The 22,552-nt window shown below is 40.0% G+C and overlaps 1 non-coding gene across 1 annotated transcript; it reads left to right on the plus strand.

Moving 5' to 3' along the window:
• Positions 1 to 19,412: 19,412 nt before the first annotated feature.
• LOC148576931 (small nucleolar RNA R71) lies at positions 19,413 to 19,519 on the plus strand. The gene has a single exon (XR_015904207.1). It is a non-coding gene; the product is annotated as a small nucleolar RNA R71 (small nucleolar RNA).
• The last annotated feature ends 3,033 nt before the right edge of the window (positions 19,520 to 22,552 follow it).

Consider the following 22,552-nt stretch of genomic DNA (forward strand, 5'->3'; position numbering starts at 1 on the left):
TAATATATTCTAGAAGCCCGATGAAGGATATTGCACAAAACAGGATTTAAAAAGCGCAAAACGTACTCACGAAGCTACTAACTTAAAGCACAAGGTATAGGCATAATATAACAAAAGATAAGAGTATAATATAACAAAAGAATCTAGCCACAGCTCGCAGAGTTTAAGTCAGATAGCTATATACAGACATACAGAAATCTGAGTTAAAAACAGCTTATACAAGTTTTTCTCTCGACATAAGCCTCTAAGCAAAAGCAAAATACAAAAGTGAGAGATATATATAAACAAAATAATCAAAAGGGACTCCAAAAAGTATCATGATCCTCCGCTTCTATCACCATCCAAGCAACTCACCGAGGTGGGTTGCGACCTACATCTGAAAAACACAACAGAAATATGGTATGAGAACCAGAGGTTCTCAGTATGGTAACAGTGCCCAGTGATGTAAGATATAAGACCCCGAGATGCCAAAGGCAATCCTAGAACTTCATATCCAGCACAAGATTCATCTTTAAGCACAACTAAAACAGTAAAGCATAAGTAAAATCTTAACATTTAAAAAGGGTAATCTAACTTAAAGGATTCTCTAACTAACAACTCTCTGCTATCCCACAGCCTTCACCAACGTATCCTCCATGCGATCCCATCGCCACCGCCTTTCTAGCCTCCTCAATCCCAATAGAAAACACAATTAATTACAATGCAAGTAAAACACAAGTAAAGTCATATATTTCAAGTAATTCAAGTAGGCAATGAGACATGTTCTACAAATAGGCAATTAATTACAAGTCGACAAAGCATACAAACAGATAGAAGATGCACATGATAAATGCCTATCCTACTGGCTGTGATATCACATTGTCGGTTCAACTGCCAACCTGACACATCTCCGTGGAGATGTCGCCCTTCGGAATCATCATTGGGAACCCCCGATATATAGTGCTTGGAACACCGTCCAGGATTTTGTGCCTGCACATTCTATTGATCCGAAGGGATGCGAGCGAGATACTCTTGCCACAGAGCTCACATCTCAACGTAAGCGGGATTAACCACCATCCTTACGCTGCAACCGCAACCTCGACAGGCGAGATTAACCACCATCCCTGCCAGGTGCATAGCGTCTCAACAATCTCAGTATAAAACAGTGGTTTAGTGGTTTTCAGAAAACATTTTCAGTATATCATGGATCCATAATTTCATTTCGAGTCCTCGACTCATCTCAACCACTGTCAATTCACATTTTCTTTCCGAACTCAATACTTCGTCACTTTCTCAATTTACTTTCAATAATCATCAATTCATTACTATTCCTTCTCTCTGAACTAAACCCATCCTCAGTACACCAGAAATCTAAGCCTCCGTTTTCTAACTTTTCGAAATAATACCAAATTCAATGCCATAGGGTCGTTCCCATGTCTTGGTACCCGAAAATAAGCCCAAGAGTCTTAAAAAGGTGTCACAGAAATTTACAATCTCATTAGGAAAGTGAAATAGTTGAAAACAAAGTTTTAATTGGAAAACAGGGCATGTGCGTACGCACAGGGGTGTGCGTGCGCATGCCCAAGAGGATTTTTAAAACGTGTGCATCCGCATAGGGGTGTGCATACGCACAAGTGCAATTTTTCACAATTCTGTTCGCTAGCACAAGCTGTGCTAGCGCCCCAACAGACTGCCTTTCCCAACGTGTGCGTGCGCACAGGGCTGTGCGTGCACATAGGTTGTAAATCTTCATTGGTTGTGTGCGCGTACAGGTTGTGCTAGCACTCTAAATAGAAAGCCTTCCCCTGTGTGTGCGTACGCACAAGGCTGTGCGTGCGCAGAGGTTCGAAAAATCACAAGGGTGTGCGTGCGCACATACTAGAAATCACAAAATTCTGTAACTTTGCAGAATTTCAGATTTTGGAACCAAACTTCCCACAATCATATCTTCCTCAACCAAAATTGGATTTCCACCAAATTTACACCATTTTAAAGCTTGTTCCATCTTCTTTCATTGGAATAAAAAGCATTGAATTTCAAGCAAGGTAGCTCAAGATATGATTCATGGAAGTTCACCAAAATTTTCATTTTTACCAAAGTTCACAAATCACCAATTCCCCAATCCTCAACCAAAATCAAGCCAAAACCCTTCGAAATTCCGATTTACATTATAACTCACCCTCTTTAGGTCACATTTTACCTTTCTTACCAAATTTTCCTTCACATTGCATTATTCTCAACCTCAACATCAAAAGTATAAGACTATAATCAATCCTCACTCAAATTTTCCATTCACATTACCATTCCATCAACCTCAACATCACATATATCATACAAAACCAATTTTCAATCCACACAACCATTCATCATCATCATATCATTGTCAATCATAATAATTAAACTAAAAAACCATCAACCCATCATAAATCATCATACATCATCATTCAACAACTCAACAACCATTTTACTTCAAATCTATCTTATAGGTCACTAGCCTAAGTGTCCAGAAATATTATATACTACATAGAGGAAACCAAAACCATACCTTGGCCGATTCCCAATATGAACCAAATCCTCAAATGAGCACCAACAAGCTAAGCTTAAATGAGCACAAGCTAAGCTTTCCAACACAAGCAAGCCACCAATTCAACTCCAACAAGCACCAACAAGCTCCAATAATTGCCAATAATCACAACCTCAAGTTATAATACACATAAATCATAACTAATCAACCTAGGGCTCAACTTAATCATAATTTCACAAGAGTTTAAAGAGTAACTCACCTTACCCAACAGTTTTGGAAATTTTGAAATTTCATCAAAAGCCCTAAAATTTTGAAATTTTGGAGAGAAGAACTGAGAAGGATTCGTGATATCCTGATGCACGGAAACTTGTCTCTCAACAAATTTCCCTCGGCAAGTATACCGAATTATCGTCAAGTAAAAACTCACAATAGAGTGAGGTCGAATCCCACAGGGATTGATTGGTCAAGCAACTTTAATCAGAGGAATGCTCTAGTTGAGCTAAGCAGAAATTTAGTTGAGATTTGCAGAAACGTAAATGGCGGGAAAGTAAATAATAGAAAATTTAAATGTTGGAAATAAAGAGCAGAATGTAAATGGGGAAAAGTAAATTGCAGAATCTTAAATGGGGTACTGGGAGGATGAGCATAAAAGTAAATGGCAGAAAATAAAGAGAATGGGTAAGATCAGAAATAGGGGATTCATTGGGCTCAGGAGATGTTGTATTCTCCGGATCAAGTTCATTCTCATCTCTTCCTCAATCAATGCATTGATTGATCTCCTTGGCAATCTTAAGTGATTGGATTCCAATTCCTTGGTCTAATTGCTCATGAGAAGAGATGAAGTATGGTCATTGATTATACCACATGTATTCCCAAATCAAAGTGTTGGTAGGATTATATGTCACTATATCCATTCAAACCCCAATTTGGTCCAACATGAGAAAGTATTTCTAGCATGATCTCTTCATTCCTCTTCCAAGGTTCCAAAGAGATCCAAGTATGAATAGCTTCTTTTCCAAGACAACTACCCAATTGGATAAAGATTGAAAGATTTATAGTAAAATCAAGAGAAAAGAAAGAAGAAGAATAATGAAAACTATTATTGATCCATCAAATTACAACAGAGCTCCCTAACCCAATGTAAAGGGGTTTAGTTGTTCATAGCTCTGGATATGGAAGAAGATAAAGAAGAATGATTCTCAAATTAAACCAGAAATTACAGAGAAAGTAAAATATTCAGAGTGTAGTTCTCCAAAATGCTAAAAGCCCCCTACTAGTTCAAAACTACTCTTGTATATACTACTCTTCTGCTCTTCTAGTTGGCTCTTCAAGTCTTGGATATGGGCCTTTGATCTTGAGTTGAAGCAGTTATAGTCTTCAGTGGGCTCAGCTTTGCTTGCAGAAAAAGTGTGAGTTAGGCATGGACGTTAGTTAGGACGTTAGTGGTGCTAACATTAAGTGAAAGTGTGGGTTCGAGAACGTTAGTGACGATCACCTTTTTCACTAACATTCAAGACCAAAATGATCCACATTAACTTCAACATTAGTTATACTAATGTGACCACTAACGTTGCCTCTTGGTCCTTCGCAAACGTTATTGGCATTCACCTTTTCTAATAACGTTGCTAATTGCCTCTTTTCCCCACGTTAGAGTTCACGTTAGTATAACTAACGTGACCCTTAACGTGGGCATGCCTAAGCTTCGAGAGCGTTAGTGACACTTACCTTTGTCACTAACGTTCCAAACGCCCCTCCTTCCCACGTTAGAGTTCACGTTAATTAGATTAACATGGCCACTAACGTGGTGGCAATTACCATCTCCAACGTTAGTGACAAAGGTGAGTGTCACTAACATTGGCAATTTCTTCCTCCTCCCATGTTAGAGTTCACGTTAATTGAATTAACATGACTCTTAACGTGGCTAAGTGTGCCATTTTGGGGCGTTAGTGGCATTCACTTTTACCACTAACGTTGGAGCTCTCTTTTTCCTCCACGTTAGCTACCACGTTAATGTAATTAACGTGGCAACTAATGTGGGCTACGATGGCTTCGAAGGCGTTATTGGCGATTACTTTTCTCATTAACGCTACAAGCTTGTGCCCATTCCACGTTAGTGGTCACGTTAATTAGATTAACGTGGCTACTAACATGGCTACTAACGTGGCTCTTCCTTGCTTCCTTTGTCCTGAAATCAAGCAAAGAAAGTGCATCAAAGCTCTATTCCAAGTCATGAGATCATGCATTATCCAATTTGTCATTCAATTCACACATAATTCTCATGAAATCATGTAAAGTTCATGATGCCAAGGCATCTTAGGCTAGTTTCACTAGCATTTTTCTGTTAGTTTTAGTTGTTTTATGCATTTTCTTGAGCTTAAAGTAACCAAGAATGGTTAAATGAATAACAAAGCAATGAACCATCCAAACAGTATGATTTTGATGCAAATTCCATGAGTTTTTAGTTATATTACTTGAATGCTATGAATGGAAGCTTTCTCATGAAATTTTGCAAGACTTTGATGTAGTTGTTTGGATGATTTCAGGGAAGAAGAGGCTAGGCAAGGAAGCAACAAAATCAATAAAGGAAGCTTGAATATCACATGTGGAGTTTAAGTTCCAGTTTAAGCTTAAACTGGAACTCAAACTACCAAGCCATATAATGCTGGGAACTATCAGTGGCGTTTAAGCTCCAGTTTAAGCTTAAACTGGAGCTTAAACGCCAAAATCATGAAAGCTGAGGAAAAGCTGAAAGTGGCGTTTAACCTCCAGTTTAACCTTAAACTGGAAGTTAAACGCCAGAAATGAGAAATGCACCAGGGAGCCATTTTCACGTTTAAGCTCCAGTTTAAGCTTAAACTGGAGCTTAAACGTGTTCGACCATTCTCCTCCAGGGTTGCTTTCTTCATTTCCACGTTTAAGCTTCAGTTTAACCTTAAACTGAAGCTTAAACGTGTTCGACAATCCACACTCCAGACTTGCCTTCTTCCATTTCCACGTTTAAGCTTCAGTTTAACCTTAAACTGAAGCTTAAACGTGTTCGACAACTCCACACTCCAGACTTGCCTTCTTCCATTTCCACGTTTAAGCTTCAGTTTAACCTTAAACTGAAGCTTAAACGTGCTTGAATTATACCACCTCCAGGAGTGTCCAACGTTTAAGTTGCAGTTTAAGCTTAAACTGCAACTTAAACGCCACTAATTGAAAAGGTTTCTGGGCCAAAGATATTGCAGTTTAAGTTAGCATTTGAGCACAAACATTAACTTAAACGTACTCTGGTATGAAACCCAATTGAATATCATGGTTTATGGGATTGGGCCTGAAGAATTGATGAGTCTGGAATTTCAATTTGTTGAGTCATGTGTCATTACTTGATTATCACTAAGTTGGCTAAATGAATGTTACAGAATTGGATCAGCAGCCTCATCAGGATTATGGATCATAAACCCAAAGCAAAAGGAAATCAGGGAAAGGCCTCAAAGCCCAAGAAACACAACAGAAGCTCAATTTAGAAAGTGTATAAATAGGATAGAATTTAAGTTGGTTGGCACTCGGGGAATTTGGAGGATCACTTTTTCTATTTTTCATACTTTTTGTAATTGAATTCAGAGCTATGACTCACTAAACCCCCTTTCATTGGGTTAGGGAGCTCTATTGTAATTCAATGAATCAATAATAGTTTTTATCTTCTTCTTCAATCTTTTCTCTTGAATTTTGTTAGAAAGCTTCTCGATCTAATTCCATTGGTTAGTTGTCTTGGGAAAGAAACTATCCATAATTGGAATCCTTCGGAACCTTGGGAAAGGAATGGAGGATTCATGCTAGAGAAGCTTTCTCACAGTGAATTGGATTGGGGTTTGGATGGATATTGTGACATGTAATCCTACCAAATTGTGGTTCATGAAACTGTGTGGTATAATCATCTCTTCTTATGAACATTTAAACCAAGGGATTGGGAATTTGTTTGTTTTTAGAGAGAATTGGTGAGCCAAGGGATTGGGATCCAATCATATAAGATTGCCAAGCAAAATTCAATGAATGCATTGGTTGAGGAAGGGATAAAAAAAATGTTTGATTCGGAGATCTCAATATCTCCTGAAACCCAATGAATTCCCCATTTCTGATCTATCACTTCTCTTTACATTCTGCAATTAAATTCATGCAATCACCCCGATCCCTTTTTAATTTCAGCAATTTAGCTTCTCGCTCTTTAATTCATGCAATTTTACATTCCGCAATTCTCATCTAAATCTTGATTCCGCTCAACTAGAACATACTTCTAATCCGAATTGCTCACTCAACCAATCCTTGTGGGATTCGACCTCACTCTATTGTGAGTTTTTACTTGACGATAACCGGTGCACTTGCTGGAAGGAATTTTGCCGATCGTGCAATTTCCTAAATCGTAGCATATCAAGTTTATGCACATCAGTTCACAACGTTTGCTTGAATCAAGATGTAAGTGTATTTCTACCCAAAACTTGCTTATTTAGTAAGAAAAATACATTAAACTACCCTAAAACAGTAAAGAAAAGGTCAGTGAAACTGGCCAAAATGCCCTGGCATTACAACACCAAACTTGAAGCTTGCTTTTCCCTAAGCAAGTACTGAAACATCAGAATGATGAATGAAAGAACGAGAGAAACAAGTTCTTATTATAGAAGTAAAGCTTTTGGTTTATGGGGTTTCATGCATAGCAACTTAGGTTCATTCCTTTGCTGGTTTCCAGGTCCTTATCACGCTCTTGAATACTTGCTTGATTGCATCCTATGAGATCCTTATTCTTTGATCCTCCCTTTTTTTCTCAGCGTTTATTGCATCCTTAGGCTAAGTACTCTGTGAGGGGGCAACTCTTTAAAGTAAGCTTTCAGCCAACACTCCCGAACTAGTTGGTTCAAGGTCCTAGGTGTTGAAACACCCCTAAGGACTTACTCCCTCATGTCTCTCTCTCCCATACATGCACACCACAAGCACATGGTTTGTTCTTTTCTTTCCTTGAGGCCTTGGTGTCCAACACCTCTTTGGGTTACTAAATGTTCTGTAGCAAGGTTGCTCTTGATAGTGGATTTTCAGTTGGTAATCCCGGGTTAGTTAACCCAAGTTAGCAAGTGATGAAGCACTCCTAAGAACTTATTCATCCAAGTAGATCCTTGGTACAAGATCACCACAGACACATCCCTTAAGATTTAAACTCTTGGTGCCTAGCCTTATTTCTTATTACTTTTCTTTCTTTTTCAAACTCTTATTTTTCTTTCTCTTTTTCTTAGTAGGATCTTGTTGTTTGGCTAATCTCATAGGATGTGTTTCAAGCATGTAATTCAATACATATGAGTGCCCTAATACCTTATAGGTGATTGATGAGCGGATAATTTATACGCTTTTTGGCATTGTTTTTAGTATGTTTTTAGTAGGATCTAGTTACTTTTAGGGATGTTTTCATTAGTTTTTATGTTAAATTCACATTTCTGGACTTTACTATGAGTTTGTGTGTTTTTCTGTGATTTCAGGTATTTTCTGGCTGAAATTGAGGGACTTGAGCAAAAATCAGATTCAGAGGTTGAAAAAAGACTGCTGATGCTGTTGGATTCTGACCTCCCTGCACTCAAAGTGGATTTTCTGGAGCTACAGAACTCAAAATGGCGCGCTTCCAATTGCGTTGGAAAGTAGACATCCAGGTCTTTCCAGAAATATATAATAGTCTATACTTTGGCCAAGAATATAGGATGTAAACTGGCGTTCAACGCCAGCTTTCTACCCAAATCTGGCGTCCAGCGCCAGAAAAGGACCCAAAACCAGAGTTGAACGCCCAAACTGGCACTAAAATTGGCGTTCAACTCCAAGGAGGACCTCTACACGTGTAACACTCAAAGCCCAGCCCAAGCACACACCAAGTGGGCCCCGGAAGTGGATTTATGCATCAATTACTTACTCATGTAAACCCTAGTAGCTAGTTTATTATAAATAGGACCTTTTACTATTGTATTAGACATCTTTGGATGCCTGGTTCTTAGATTAGGGGGGCTGGCCATTCGGCCATGCCTGGACTTCTCACTTATGTATTTTTAACGGTAGAGTTTCTACACTCCATAGATTAAGGTGTGGAGCTCTGCTATTCCTCAAAGATTAATGCAAAGTACTACTGTTTTCTATTCAATTCATCTTATTTCGCTTCTAAGATATCCATTCGTACCCAAGAACATGATGAAGGTGATGATTATGTGACGCTCATCATCATTATCCCTTATGAACGCGTGTCTGACAAATACTTCCGTTCTACATGAAATAAGCTAGAATGAATATCTCTTAGATCTCCTAACCAGAATCTTCGTGGTGTAAGCTAGAATGATGGCAGCATTCAAGAGAATCCGGAAGGTCTAAACCTTGTCTGTGGTATTCCGAGTAGGATTCAATGAATGAATGACTGTGACGAGCTCCAAACTCGCGATTGCAGGGCGTTAGTGACAGACGCAAAAGGATAGTAAATCCTATTCCAGCATGATCGAGAACCGACAGATGAATAGCCGTGCCGTGACAGGGTGCGTGAGCGTATTATTCACTGAGAGGATAAGATGAAGCCATTGACAAGGGTGATGCCTCCAGACGATTAGCCGTGCCGTGACAGGGCATTGGATCATTTTCCCGAGAGATGACCGAAAGTAGCCATTGACAGTGGTGATGTATCACATAAAGCCAGCCATAGAAAGGAGTAAGACTGATTGGATGAAGATAGCAGGAAAGCAGAGGTTCAGAGGAACGAAAAGCATCTCTATTCGCTTATCTGAAATTCTCACCAATGAATTACATAAGTATTTCTATCCCTATTCTATTATTTATTATTCAAAAACATCATTATCAATTTATATCTGCCTGACTGAGATTTGCAAGGTGACCATAGCTTGCTTCATACCAACAATCTCCGTGGGATTCGACCCTTACTCAAGTAAGGTATTACTTGGACGACCCAGTGCACTTGCTGGTTAGTTGTATCGAAGTTGTGAACCATGGCATTGGCACCATGTTCTTGGCGCCATTGCCAGAGACAAGAAAGAGCCATGAATTTTACATAATTAAAGTGTAATCACGATTACGCGTACCAAGTTGCTCACGTTGCCAGGGATTGTTCGAGCTTGGACATCACAATTTCGTGCACCAGTGATCCAACTTAGCTAATCTATTATCCCACCATATGAACCCTACTCTAGTTTCTTTCATAGTATTCTCTTTCATTAAATTCAAAGGGCAAGCATACAAGTAAGTAGGATGAAAATGAAAACAGGTAACTTGGACCAGCACACATAGAATTAATAACTGAAAATGCTAAAGATAGAATTGAAAATTCCTAAGCTACTATGTAAGCATGTTCTATTTTATACATGATTTTTCTTATTTAGACTTGAAAAAGATAAAACGAAGAGGGAACTCTACCACCTTCTCTGCAATTTCAGGGCACTCAGTTTTCTTGACTTGAAAACCTAGCTCATATATGATCTCCTTATCAGCCATCCACCCAAATTGTAATGCATGGTGAAAGGCTCTGAACTTCTTCTCATCAAAAGGACGTTGCTCCATAGGCTCCTTCCCTTTTCTTATTTTAGAGCTGGACGAGGCCATGAGTGATTTTTTTTTAAATTTGAATTTGTCGAAGTATGGATGATTCGATGGAGTGAGAGGTGTTGAAGGTGTGTTTCGAGAGTAAGAAGTATGAAGAATTGAGAATTGGAATGTGAAGGGGTACGGAATAAGAACCACTTATATAGAAAAGTGGTGAGTAAATGAAAGGTGTGGATTGATGGTGTAGGCTTATAATGAACAGATGGGGTTTAGCATGGGATGGGCACAAGGATCATCACTTTTATGATGGGGTTGGTTCGGTTTCCAGGCGTGTTATTCTTCTAATGTTATATGGCAACATTTCCCAATGCATTCCCCTTGAAGACATGTGTATAGTCCCCTCTTTTTGAAGTGGCCGAGCCCTCCTTCTTCAATTGTCCCATCAATTCCTTCCAATCTTCCCTTCATTTATCCTACAAGATAAAAGGAATGTAACTAATGAATTTTGGATAGTGGCAGAAAAAATAAAAAAAAATGGAATAACTACTTTTTAAAATTTTTTTGTTTTTAACTAACTATGTGCTATTCATGAATGCAAACCAACTGACTATTTAACTGTCCATGTATGCAACATTGGTGACACCAAACTTAGTTTGAGGCCATGTGGTGTAAAAAGATTTGTTCAAGGTTCTAAGAGTGACATGATATGAATTGCATTTATGTTCTCTTAGTGTGCCTTGAACACCAAACTTGTTCTTCACTATATGTTGCATAAAAGGATTCATTTAAGTGTATGTCAAAGTTGATTTGGAATTCATGAACCTTGCTTTATTAACTACTTTAAAAGCATATAAAACATGGGTTGCCTCCCATGAAGCGCTTCTTTAGCGTCACTAGCTTGACGTTCTGCCTTTGTCAAGGTGGTTGGTAATGCTTCAAATCTTCTCCCCTCGTAGTCAATCTATCTCCATTGGCTTCATTAAGGATCTCCACATGTTCTAAGGAGAGAATTCTACTGATGGTGAAAACTTTAGGCAGCTAAGATGGGATGGTGGGAAGATGAGGTGGAATAGCTGGGAGATAAGCTGAGATCACTTTATCCCCTGGAGAGAAATCCTCCGTAGGGATCTTTTTGTTCCTCCATCCCCTTGGTGCCTTCTTCCTTGTTTCTTTTAACGCTACCCTGCTCCTTGTGGCCTCTTTTTCCAGGGAAATTTTGTTGCGGGTCTCATATGACTCTGATGGTTTTAGCTCTGCTTGGGTTTTCTTTAGCTGTGGCACCTTCTGACTATTTTGCTTACCAACCAAAGGGATTCCCAGCTGTACAGTTTGTGCTTCTGATGCACGAAAAACTTGTCTCGCAACAAATTTCCTTCGGCAAGTGTACCGAATTTGTCGTCAAGTAAAAACTCACAATAGAGTGAGGTCGAATTCAACAAGGATTGATTGATCAAGCAACTTTAATTAGAGGAATGTTCTAGTTGAGCGAATCCAGAATTTGAGTTGAGAATTGCAGAAAATAAAATGGCGGAAAGGTAATTGACAAAAAAGTGAATGCTAGAATTAAAGAGCTGAAAGTAAATGACTGAAAGTAAATTGCAGAATTGTAAATGGGAATGGGGGAATTGCTCATAAAAGTAAATAACAGAAATTAAAGAGAATGGGTAAGATCAGAAATGGGGAGTTCATTGGGCTTAGGAGATGTTGCATTCTCCGGATCAATTTCATTTTCATCTCTTCCTCAATCAATGCACTCATTGATCTCCTTGGCAATCTTAAGTGATTGAATTACAATTTCTTGTAATTCAATCTCTCAAATCTTGATCAATAGCCAATTCCTTGGTCAATTGCTCATGAGAAGAGATGAAGTATGGTCACTGATTATACCACATGCATTTCCCAAACCAAGTGTTGAGAGGATTTTAGTCACATATCCATCCAAACCCAATTTGGTCCAGCATGAGAAAGAATTTCTAGCTTGATCTCTTCATTCCTCTTTCAAGGTTCAGAAGAGATCCAAGTATGAATAGCTTCTTTTCCAAGATAACTACACAATTGGATGAAGATCGAAAGCTTTCAAGTAAAATCAAGAGAAAAGATAGAAGAAGTATAATGAAAACTAGTATTGATCCATCAAATTACAACAGAGCTCCCTAACCCAATGAAAGGGGTTTAGTTGTTCATAGCTATGGAAAATGAAAACAAGGATGGAGAATACATGATGAAAACTAGAAGTGCCGAAAAAGTAAATATAGAGAGTAGTTCTATGCCAAGAGGCTCCCTATAATTTCCAAACTCCCAAAATAATTCAAAGCTACTCCTATATATACTACTCTTCTATTCATCTAGTTGATTCTTCAAGTCTTGGGTATGGGCCTTTGGATCTTGAGTTTGAAGCAGTTCTCTTCTTCATTGGGCTCAGCTTTACGTGCAGAGAGAAAGTGTGAAGTGGGCGGAGACTTTAGCTCAGGACATTAGTGGTGTTAACGTTCAGTGAAGATATGGGTTCGAGAACGTTAGTGACATTCAACTTTTTCACTAACGTTCCTTACCTAAGTAAGAGCCACATTAACCTCAACGTTAGTGGCACAAACGTTGCCACTAACGTTGCCTCTTTGTCCTTCGCGCACGTTATTGGGACTCAACTTTCCCAATAATGTTGAGAAGCCTCTCCCTTCTCTACGTTAGAGTCCACGTTAACTTAGTTAACGTGGCTCTTTTAACGTAGGCTTGCCAACCTTCGAGAATGTTAGTGACACTTAACATTGTCACTAACGTTCCAATGTGTCCCTTAGCTCCCACGTTAGAGTCCACATTAACTAGGTTAACGTGGCTTCTAACGTGGCCATGCTAGCCATCTCCAACGTTAGTGACAAAGTTGAGTGTCACTAACGTTGGCTCATCATTCTCTTATCCACGTTAGCTTCCACGTTAACTAAGTTAACGTGGCTCATGGTGGCTTGTGTGGGCTCCTTCCAACGTTAGTGACAATGTTGGGTGTCACTAACGTTGGTGTCACCTTTCTTCTTCACGTTAACTTCCACGTTAACTAGGTTAACGTTGGAGTTAACGTGGCTTCTTGGGGATAGTGTGTGTTCATCCCAACATTAGTGACAATGTTTAGTGTCACTAATGTTGTCGACACCTAGTCTCTTTACGTTAGCTTCCACGTTAACTAGGTTAACGTGGAAGGTAACGTGGCCTTGTGTGGCTTGGCCAACGTTAGTGATAATGTTGAATGTCACTAACGTTGGCTTCCCCCCTTTTTTTTCTTAATGTTAGAGGCCACGTTAACTAAGTTAACGTGGACTCTAACGTGGCCACTTATGATCCTGGTCCAATGTTAGTGATAATGTTAAGTGTCACTAACGTTGGCTCCATTTCTTTACTTCCACGTTAGAGTTCACGTTAACTTAGTTAACGTGACTCTTAACGTGGGTAATGATGGCTTCGAGAGCGTTATTGGCAATCACTTTTCTCATTAACTTTACAAGTTACTCCCATTCCACGTTAGTGTTAACGTTAGTGTAACTAACGTAGCCACTAATGTGGTTCTTCTTTGCTTCCTTTGTCCTGAAATCAAGCAATAAAGTGCATCAAAGTTCTAGTCCAAGTCATGGGAAATGCAACATCCAATTTGTCCTTAAATTTATGCAAAATCCTCATGAAATCATGTAAACTGCACAATGTATGCTTGAATCAAGATGTAAGTGAATATCTACCCAAAACTAGCTTATTTCCTAAGGAAATGCATGAAACTACCCTAAAAACAGTAAAGAAAAGGTCAGTGAAACTGGCCAAAATACCCTGGCATCACAACACCAAACTTAAAGCTTACTTGTCCCTAAGCAAGTACTGGAACAAGAGAATGATGAAAGGAATGCTAAGAGAAATGAGTCATTCTTGTGGAAGTCATGTCCCTGGTTTTATGGTGGTTTCATGCATAGCAACTTAGGTTCATTTCTGGCTTTCAGACCTTTATCATGTCCTAGAATGCTCACTGTGATTGCATCCCATGAAACTTTTATTTATTGATCCTTTTGTTGTTATTTCAGGGCTTATTTTTGTTCTTAGGCTAAGTGTTCTGTAAGGGGGCAACTCTTTAAGATAAGCTTTCAGCCAACACTCCCAAACCAGTTGGTTCAAGGTGCTAGGTGTTGAAGCACCCCTAGGGACTTACTTGCTCAAGTCTCTCCCCCATACATACACACCACAGGCACATAGTTTATTTATTTTCTTTTCTTGAGACCTTGGTGTCCAGCACCTCTTTGGGTTATTAAATGCTCTGTAGTGAGGGTTACTCTTGATAGTGGACTTTCAGCTGATAATCCCGGGTTAGTTAACCCAAGTTACCAAGTGATAAGGCACCCCTAAGAGCTTATTCATCCAAGTAGATCCCTCACACAGGAGCACCACAGACACATGTCTCAAGATTAAAACCATTGGTGCCTAGCCTTATTGCTTACTATTTTTCTTTTATTCCTCAACTTTGATTGTTCTTTCCCTTTTTCTTATTAGGATCTTCTTATTTACCTAGTCTCATGGGGTGTGTCTCAAGCATAGTATTCATGACAGATAGTTGTCTTCCCACCTTTGTGGTTGAACCAACTTAGCTAACTTATGACCACACCACAAATTCAGGAACTTACTCCATAGTATGAACTCCTCTCTGGTCTTTTGAAAACACTCATTCTCTTCTCATTTGATTTAAAGGGACAAACATACAAGTAAGCAAAGTAAAGATGCAGTGACATAGAGACTAGCACACAGAGACCTTCTCGGAAAGAAACTTTAAAGACAGAATTTAAAAAGTTCAACTAACATGGAAGCATGTTCTATTTCATATAAGATCTTCCTTATTTAAAACATAGAGACAGATGGACCAAAGAAGGAACTCCACCACCTTTTACTCTTGTGGATGTCCATGCTCTCTTTCTTGATTGCTTGTGCTCCCACTTCCCTTACCTTTTCCAAGCAGCTTCTTCCAGAAACCACCATCTTCCATCTTCTTCTTGAGTGTTTCCTTTTGCTGTTTCACCTTTCTCTCTTCTTGTTCTACAAAATCTTTTTGGACCTCATCATATGTAGGGATGGCATAGTGTAGATGATGCATATTACTGGACATGTAGTTCAACTTGGCTTGAGTGTTGACGTTGAACTCCTCCCGATGTAGTTGCCGTCCTTCATTAAGTACAGTGAACTCATTGAATGCTTTCATCTGGGCTATTTGTCGCTGATTGAGTTCTTGCAAATGCTTATCTTGACGTTCTTGCCTCTCAGTAACTTGGTGGATGGTTTGAGTGAGCTGGGAGTATTGTTCCTGTTGCTGCTCCATTTGTTGTTTCTTCCACTCTTCTTGTTGGCTCATCCAGTTTAATATTTGCTCTTGTCCTTCCATATGTCTCATCCCAAATCTTCAATAGCTCTTAGAAGGTGATTCATATTCAAATCAGCTGGGTAAGGATGCTCTCCCTGTTGATATTCTTCCTGATGAGACTCCTCTTGGTGAGCTCCTTCCTTTGCTTTTAGTTTCCCTATTTGTGGCCTTCTTTGTTGCTGAGCAGGTGTAGTATAGGCCATACGCTGGGTTGTCATTAGCCTCCCTGGGTTAACCCAGTCTGGATTGCTATCCTCAAAGACCACCTTGGCCTTTGTGCACAATCGGAGAATGGTGCTGGGGTACCAAAGCCTGGCACCTGATTCAAGCTTCTCAGCTGAATCTTGAATTCCCTCAGCTATAAGTTCATGCACGTTGATTTCTCCACCTTGTACTAGGCAATGTATCATAGTTGCTCGATTAATATTTACCTCTGAATTATTTGCAGTTGGGAGAATAGATATTCTCACGAGTTTAAACCACCCCTTGGTTTCTGGGCTAAGGTCTCCCCTCTTGATGAACCGCGGTCTCCCATCTCCATACCTCTCCCAGTCAGCTGCTATAACATAGATGTCAGTCACTATCTCAGTGAGCTCATCATTGTCTTGGCTTTTACTTATCCTTGCATGATAGCTAGGCTCATCAAAGTGTGGTGATTTTAGGTGAAGAGTTCTTATTATAGCATTTGGGCTGAAGTCTACCTCCTTTCCTCTTACATAGCTTTTGAAGGTTGGGGCCCTGGTTTTGTCTTTTCTGACCACATTTGCGTAGAACTCTTTGATGAGGTTTGCATTGATCTTCCCCTCTGGATTGGTGAGCAATTGCCACCCTCTTTCTTCAATCTTCTCCCAAATCTGTGGGCATTCGTCTTCATTGATTTAGAGGGTTAACTCGGGCAGTATCTTTTTGAGCTTTATCCGCTCAAATTCTCTTTCATGGAAGGCAGTCTTGAATCTCTTCTCATCGAAGGGAATGTTCTCCATTGGTTCCTTCCTCTTCTGCCTCTTGGAGCTTGATGATGCCATGAATGAAGTTAAAGCGAAAAGGGTGTAGTGAAGGGAAGAGATGTGGGATTTAGAGAGTGGGAAGTTGAAGAATTGGTTGCTGGAAAGTGAAGTGCAAGGGGTATGAATTTCGAATGTGGAGATGATGTGGATTTGATTCACTTATATAGAGAAGTGATGAAGAGATGAAAGGTGTGGATTGATGGGGTTGGTGTATGATAACGGATGGGGTTTTGTATGGAGTAAGCACGAGGATTCTCAACTTTATGATGGAGTTGGTTCACTTTCCAAGTTTGTTCTTCCTCCAATGTTGCATGGCAACCATTCCCAATGCATTCCCCCTTGAGGCACGTGTGTAGTACCCTCTTCATGAAGTGGCCGAACCTTTCCCATTAAATTGTCCAATCAATCTCTTTCAATGCTCCTTTCCTTTCCCTATAAAGATCAAATAAGAAAAGTAAGAAATGTCACAAAAAGAAATCAATTTAAATTTTTACGGCTAGAATAATAAAGAGAAGAAAAGATTTTGTTTATTTATGAACTCCAACTAACTAACTAACTGTGTATCCTTATATGCATATTGGTGGCAACATGGGGTGACACCAAACTTAGTTTGGATCACTGTGATGAAAAGTTCTGTTCAAAGCTCCAAGACTAGCATGCTCTCTGTTGCATTCATGCTTTCTTGGTACGCTTTGAACACCAAACTTGTTCTTCACTATATACTGCAATATAAGGACTTCACCAAGTTTGGGTTGGAATTCATGAACATTGACTTATTCACTAGTAAAAGCTAATAAAACATGGGTTGCCTCCTATGAAGCGCTTCTTTAGCGTCACTAGCTTGACGTTTCTCCTTCATCAGGGAGGTTGATAATGCTTCAAGTCCTCCCTTCTTGCCTTGGACTTATATCCATTGGTTGTATCAACGATCTCTACATGTTCCAAGGAGAGAACTTTGTTGATAGTGAAGACCTTAGGTAACTGAGATGGTACAGTGGGAAGATTAGGGGGGATATCCGGGAAGTAAGCTGAGATCACTTTATCTCCTAGAGAGAAGCCTTCCGTAGGGATCTTCTTGTTCCTCCACCCCCTTGGTACCTTCTTCTTTGTCCCTTTTGATGCTGCCTTGCTCTTGGCGACTTCATCTTCTAAGGGAATTTTGTTGTTGTCTTCACATGCCTCTGGTGGTTTAGGTTCCTCCAGCTTCTCCTCGAGCTGTGACAATTGCTGTTTGCCTTGTTCATCATTCAATGCGGTTCTCAGATTTGTTGGTTGTGCTTCAGTGCTTGTTTCCTCTGTCAGCATCTCATTATGATCATTCCTTGGTTCTTTGTTTTCTTGGTCTGCTTCTTGTGAGAGTTTGAAGACATTGAAGCTGAGTTGTTCATCATGGATCCTCAATATTAGCTCCCCTCGCTCCACATCTATGAGTGCTCTGGCTGTAGCTAGGAATGGTCTTCCCAATAGGATTGGGTGAGTGTGACTCTCTTCCATGTCCAAGATGACAAAGTCTATGGGAAGAAAGTATTTCCCCACCTTTAACAACACATTTTCCACCACCCCTCTTGCTTGTTTTTGAGTTTTGTCAGCCAGCCTGATGACTACATCTGTGGGCAATATCTCATTGATCTGCAGCCTCTTCACCAGGGATAAGGGCATTAAGTTGATGCTTGCTCCCAAATCGCAAAGTGCTCTATCAAACATTGTTTCCCCTATGGCACAGGGGACATGAAAACTCCCTGGATCTTTTCTTTTCGTTGGTAACTGTGGTTGAATGAGGGCACTGCACTCTTTGTTCATTACTATAGTTTGCCCTCCCTTGAGTGAGCTTTTCCTGGGAAGCAGCTCCTTCATATACTTGATGTACGCAGGCATTTATTGGATAGTCTTGATGAATGGTATGTTCACATGCAGAGATACAAACAAGTCCAGTAATCTTGAGTATATTCTCTTCTCCACAGCACCATTGAGCAGTTGGGGAAAAGGTGCATAGAGTCTCAGCAGCTCCTGTTTTGAGATTTCTGGTTCTTGGTACTCTTTTTCCTCCTTCTCTGCCGAGGTATCTTCAGGTTGTTCTGACAGCTTGCTTGGCTTGTCCTCAGTCTCCTTATTACTTACAGTGACCATCTTACAATCTTCCCATCTTACCTTTTTTGTTTCACCTCTCGGATTCTTCTCTGTGTCACTTGGAAATCCATCTGTGGGTTTGGGAATTTGCTCAAAGAGATACCCCACTTGAGATTCCAACCTCTTGATTGTGTCTCCTTGGTTCTTGAAACTGGCTCGCACTTCCTTCTTGAACACCTTGTTGTCTTGAATCTCCTTGCTTATGCCTTCAAGTAGATTCTCAATCCTTGAGATTCTTTCATCAAATGATGATAGGTCAGGCTGAGTAGGGTTATTCTGGCCTTGATATGAATGTGGGGAGGTGTTGTTTTGGGGGTGTTGATATGGTCCAGATGTGAAGTGTTGGTGGGCTGAATTGTTTGGATTTGGGCGTCTTTGATCAAGGCTTTGGTCTTGTTGATTTCCCCACCCAATGTTTGGGTGATTCCTCCATCCAGGGTTGTAGGTCTTGGAGTATGGATCATGGTTTTGCCTAGGTGAATTCCCAATGTAGTTGGCTTGCTCCTGACTACCCTCTGCTTCTTCGTTCACTCCTTCTTGGGTTGTTGATGAAGTGGAGATTACTGCTACTTGGTTCCTCTCCATCTTCTTGGTGAGGTCAGCCAGCTGCTGGGTAATGAGCTTGTTTTGGGCCAACAGAGCATGTACATTGTTTAGCTCCATTACTGCTCTTGTGTTCCCTCTTTCAGAAGCATAGAAGTAGTCGTTCTCTGCTACTGTTTCAATGACATCTATGGCTTCCTCAATGGTCTTCTTCTTGTTCAAAGATCCTCCGGATGAATGGTCCACGGCCTTCTTTGACTCATAAGAGAGCCCTTCATAGAAAATGTGCAGCTGCACCCATTCATTGAACATATCTGGTGGGCACCTCCTTGTTAGGTCTTTAAACCTCTCCCATGCTTCATATAGAGTCTCACCATCTTGTTGCCTGAAAGTCTGGACCTCAGCTCTCAGCCTATTGATTCGTTGAGGGGGTAAAATCTTGCTAAGAATTTGTTCACCACGTCTTCCCAAGTTGTCAAGCTTTCCCTTGGGAAAGACTCCAGCCACTTGGCTGCCTTATCCTTGAGTGAGAATGGAAATAAGAGTAGTCTATAGGCATCAGGATGAACACCATTAGACTTCACTGTGTCACATATTCTCAGGAAGGTGGTTAAATGTTGATTGGGATCCTCTTGGACACTCCCTCCAAACGAACAGTTATTCTGAACAAGGGTGATGAGCTGTGGCTTCAATTCAAAATTGTTGGCATGGATGGTTGGCTTTTGAATGCTACTTCCACAGTTTCCTGGGTTTGGATTGATGTACGAGCCTAAAACTCTTCTATCCTCCCCAGCATGATTTGCTCGACCTCCTCTGCCATGGTTGTGAGCCTCTTCTTCATGATGGTTTTCCATGTTTTCTTCCATGTTTGGTTCAAAGTATTCCTCAAAGTATTCCTCCTCTTCTTCAGCACCAACTACACGTTTTTCTCTTGCCTCCCTCCTTAGTCTAAGGAAGGTTCTCTCAGGTTCAGAATCAAAGGAACTTGAAGTCCCGCTTCTTCTCCCTGTCATACAACCAACAAGTACAAGCAAAGAGAATAAGTGCAGAAAGTTTATCTGTCAGAATTACTGTTAGTGTGAGTGATGCAATATATCAAATAGTTAGTGGGTTAGTGAGATGAATAGTAAATGACAAAGAAAAAGTAAGGGGGAAGGGAAGAAATTAACTAAAACAGAAAGTAAATGACTCAAACATAAATTTAAATTAAACAAAAATAAAATGCTCAATCTAGTTATCCTCCAATCTAATCATTGTTGATGCACAATCAATTCCTGGCAACGGCGCCATAAACTTGATGCACTAAAAACTTGTCTCGCAACAAATTTCCTTCGGCAAGTGTATTGAATTTGTCGTCAAGTAAAAACTCACAATAGAGTGAGGTCGAATCCCACAAGGATTGATTAATCAAGCAACTTTAATTAGAGGAATGTTCTAGTTGAGCGAATCCAGAATTTGAGTTGAGAATTGCAGAAAATAAAATGGCGGAAAGGTAATTGACAGAAAAGTAAATGCCAGAATTAAAGAGCTGAAAGTAAATGCCTGAAAGTAAATTGCAGAATTGTAAATGGGAATGGGGGAATTGCTCATAAAAGTAAATAACAGAAATTAAAGAGAATGGGTAAGATCAAAAATGGGGAGTTCATTGGGCTTAGGAAATGTTGCATTCTCCGGATCAATTTCATTTTCATCTCTTCCTCAATCAATGCACTCATTGATCTCCTTGGCAATCTTAAGTGATTGAATTACAATTTCTTGTAATTCAATCTCTCAAATCTTGATCAATAGCCAATTCCTTGGTCAATTGCTAGTGAGAAGAGATGAAGTATGGTCACTGATTATACCACATGCATTTCCCAAACCAAGTGTTGAGAGGATTTTAGTCACTTATCCATCCAAACCCAATTTGGTCCAACATGAGAAAGCATTTCTAGCTTGATCTCTTCATTCCTCTTTCAAGGTTCAGAAGAGATCCAAGTATGAATAGCTTCTTTTCCAAGAAAACTACCCAATTGGATGAAGATCGAAAGCTTTCAAGTAAAATCAAGAGAAAAGATAGAAGAAGTATAATGAAAACTAGTATTGATCCATCAAATTACAACAGAGCTCCCTAACCCAATGAAAGGGGTTTAGTTGTTCATAGCTCTAGAAAATGAAAACAAGGATGGAGAATACATGATGAAAACTAGAAGTGCCGAGAAAGTAAATACAGAGAGTAGTTCTATGCCAAGAGGCTCCCTATAATTTCCAAACTCCCAAAATAATTCAAAGCTACTCTTATATATACTACTCTTCTGTTCTTCTAGTTGATTCTTCAAGTCTGGGTATGGGCCTTTGGATCTTGAGTTTGAAGCAGTTCTCTTCTTCATTGGGCTCAGCTTTACTTGTAGAGAGAAAGTGTGAAGTGGGCGGAGACTTTAGCTCAGGATGTTAGGGGTGTTACCGTTCAGTGAAGATATGGGTTCGAGAACTTTAGTGACATTCAACTTTTTCACTAACATTCCTTACCTAAGTAAGAGCCATGTTAACCTCAACGTTAGTGGCACAAACGTTGCCACTAACGTTGCCTCTTTGTCCTTTGTGCACGTTATTGGGACTCAACTTTCCCAATAACGTTGAGAAGCCTCTCCCTTCTCTACGTTAGAGTCCACGTTAACTTAGTTAACGTGGCTCTTTTAACGTAGGCTTGCCAACCTTCGAGAACGTTAGTGACACTTAACATTGTCACTAACGTTCCAATATGTCCCTTAGCTCCCACGTTAGAGTCCACGTTAACTAGGTTAACGTGGCTTCTAACGTGGCCATGCTAGCCATCTCCAATGTTAGTGACAAAGTTGAGTGTCACTAACGTTGTCTCATCATTCTCTTATCCACGTTAGCTTCCACGTTTACTAAGTTAACGTGGGAGTTAACGTGGCTCATGGTGGCATGTGTGGGCTCCTTCCAACGTTAGTGACAATGTTGGGTGTCACTAACGTTGGTGTCACCTCTCTTCTTCACGTTAACTTCCATGTTAACTAGGTTAACGTTGGAGTTAACATGGCTTCTTGGGGATAGTGTGTGTTTATCCCAATGTTAGTGACAACGTTTAGTGTCACTAACGTTGTCGACACCTGGTCTCTTCACGTTAGCTTCCACGTTAACTAGGTTAACGTGGAAGGTAATGTGGCCTTGTGTGACTTGGCCAACGTTAGTGACAATGTTGAATGTCACTAACATTAGCTTTCCCCCTTTTCTTCTTAACGTTAGAGGCCACGTTAACTAAGTTAACGTGGACTCTAACGTGGCCACTTATGATCCTGGTCCAACGTTAGTGATAATGTTAAGTGTCACTAACGTTGGCTCCATTTCTTTACTTCCACGTTAGAGTTCACGTTAACTTAGTTAACGTGACTCTTAACGTGGGTAATGATGGCTTCGAGAGCGTCATTGGTAATCACTTTTCTC

This window comes from Arachis ipaensis, chromosome B1, assembly GCF_059453495.1.
Source record: "Arachis ipaensis isolate K30076 ecotype BB chromosome B1, ASM5945349v1, whole genome shotgun sequence".
Lineage (NCBI taxonomy): Eukaryota > Viridiplantae > Streptophyta > Magnoliopsida > Fabales > Fabaceae > Arachis > Arachis ipaensis.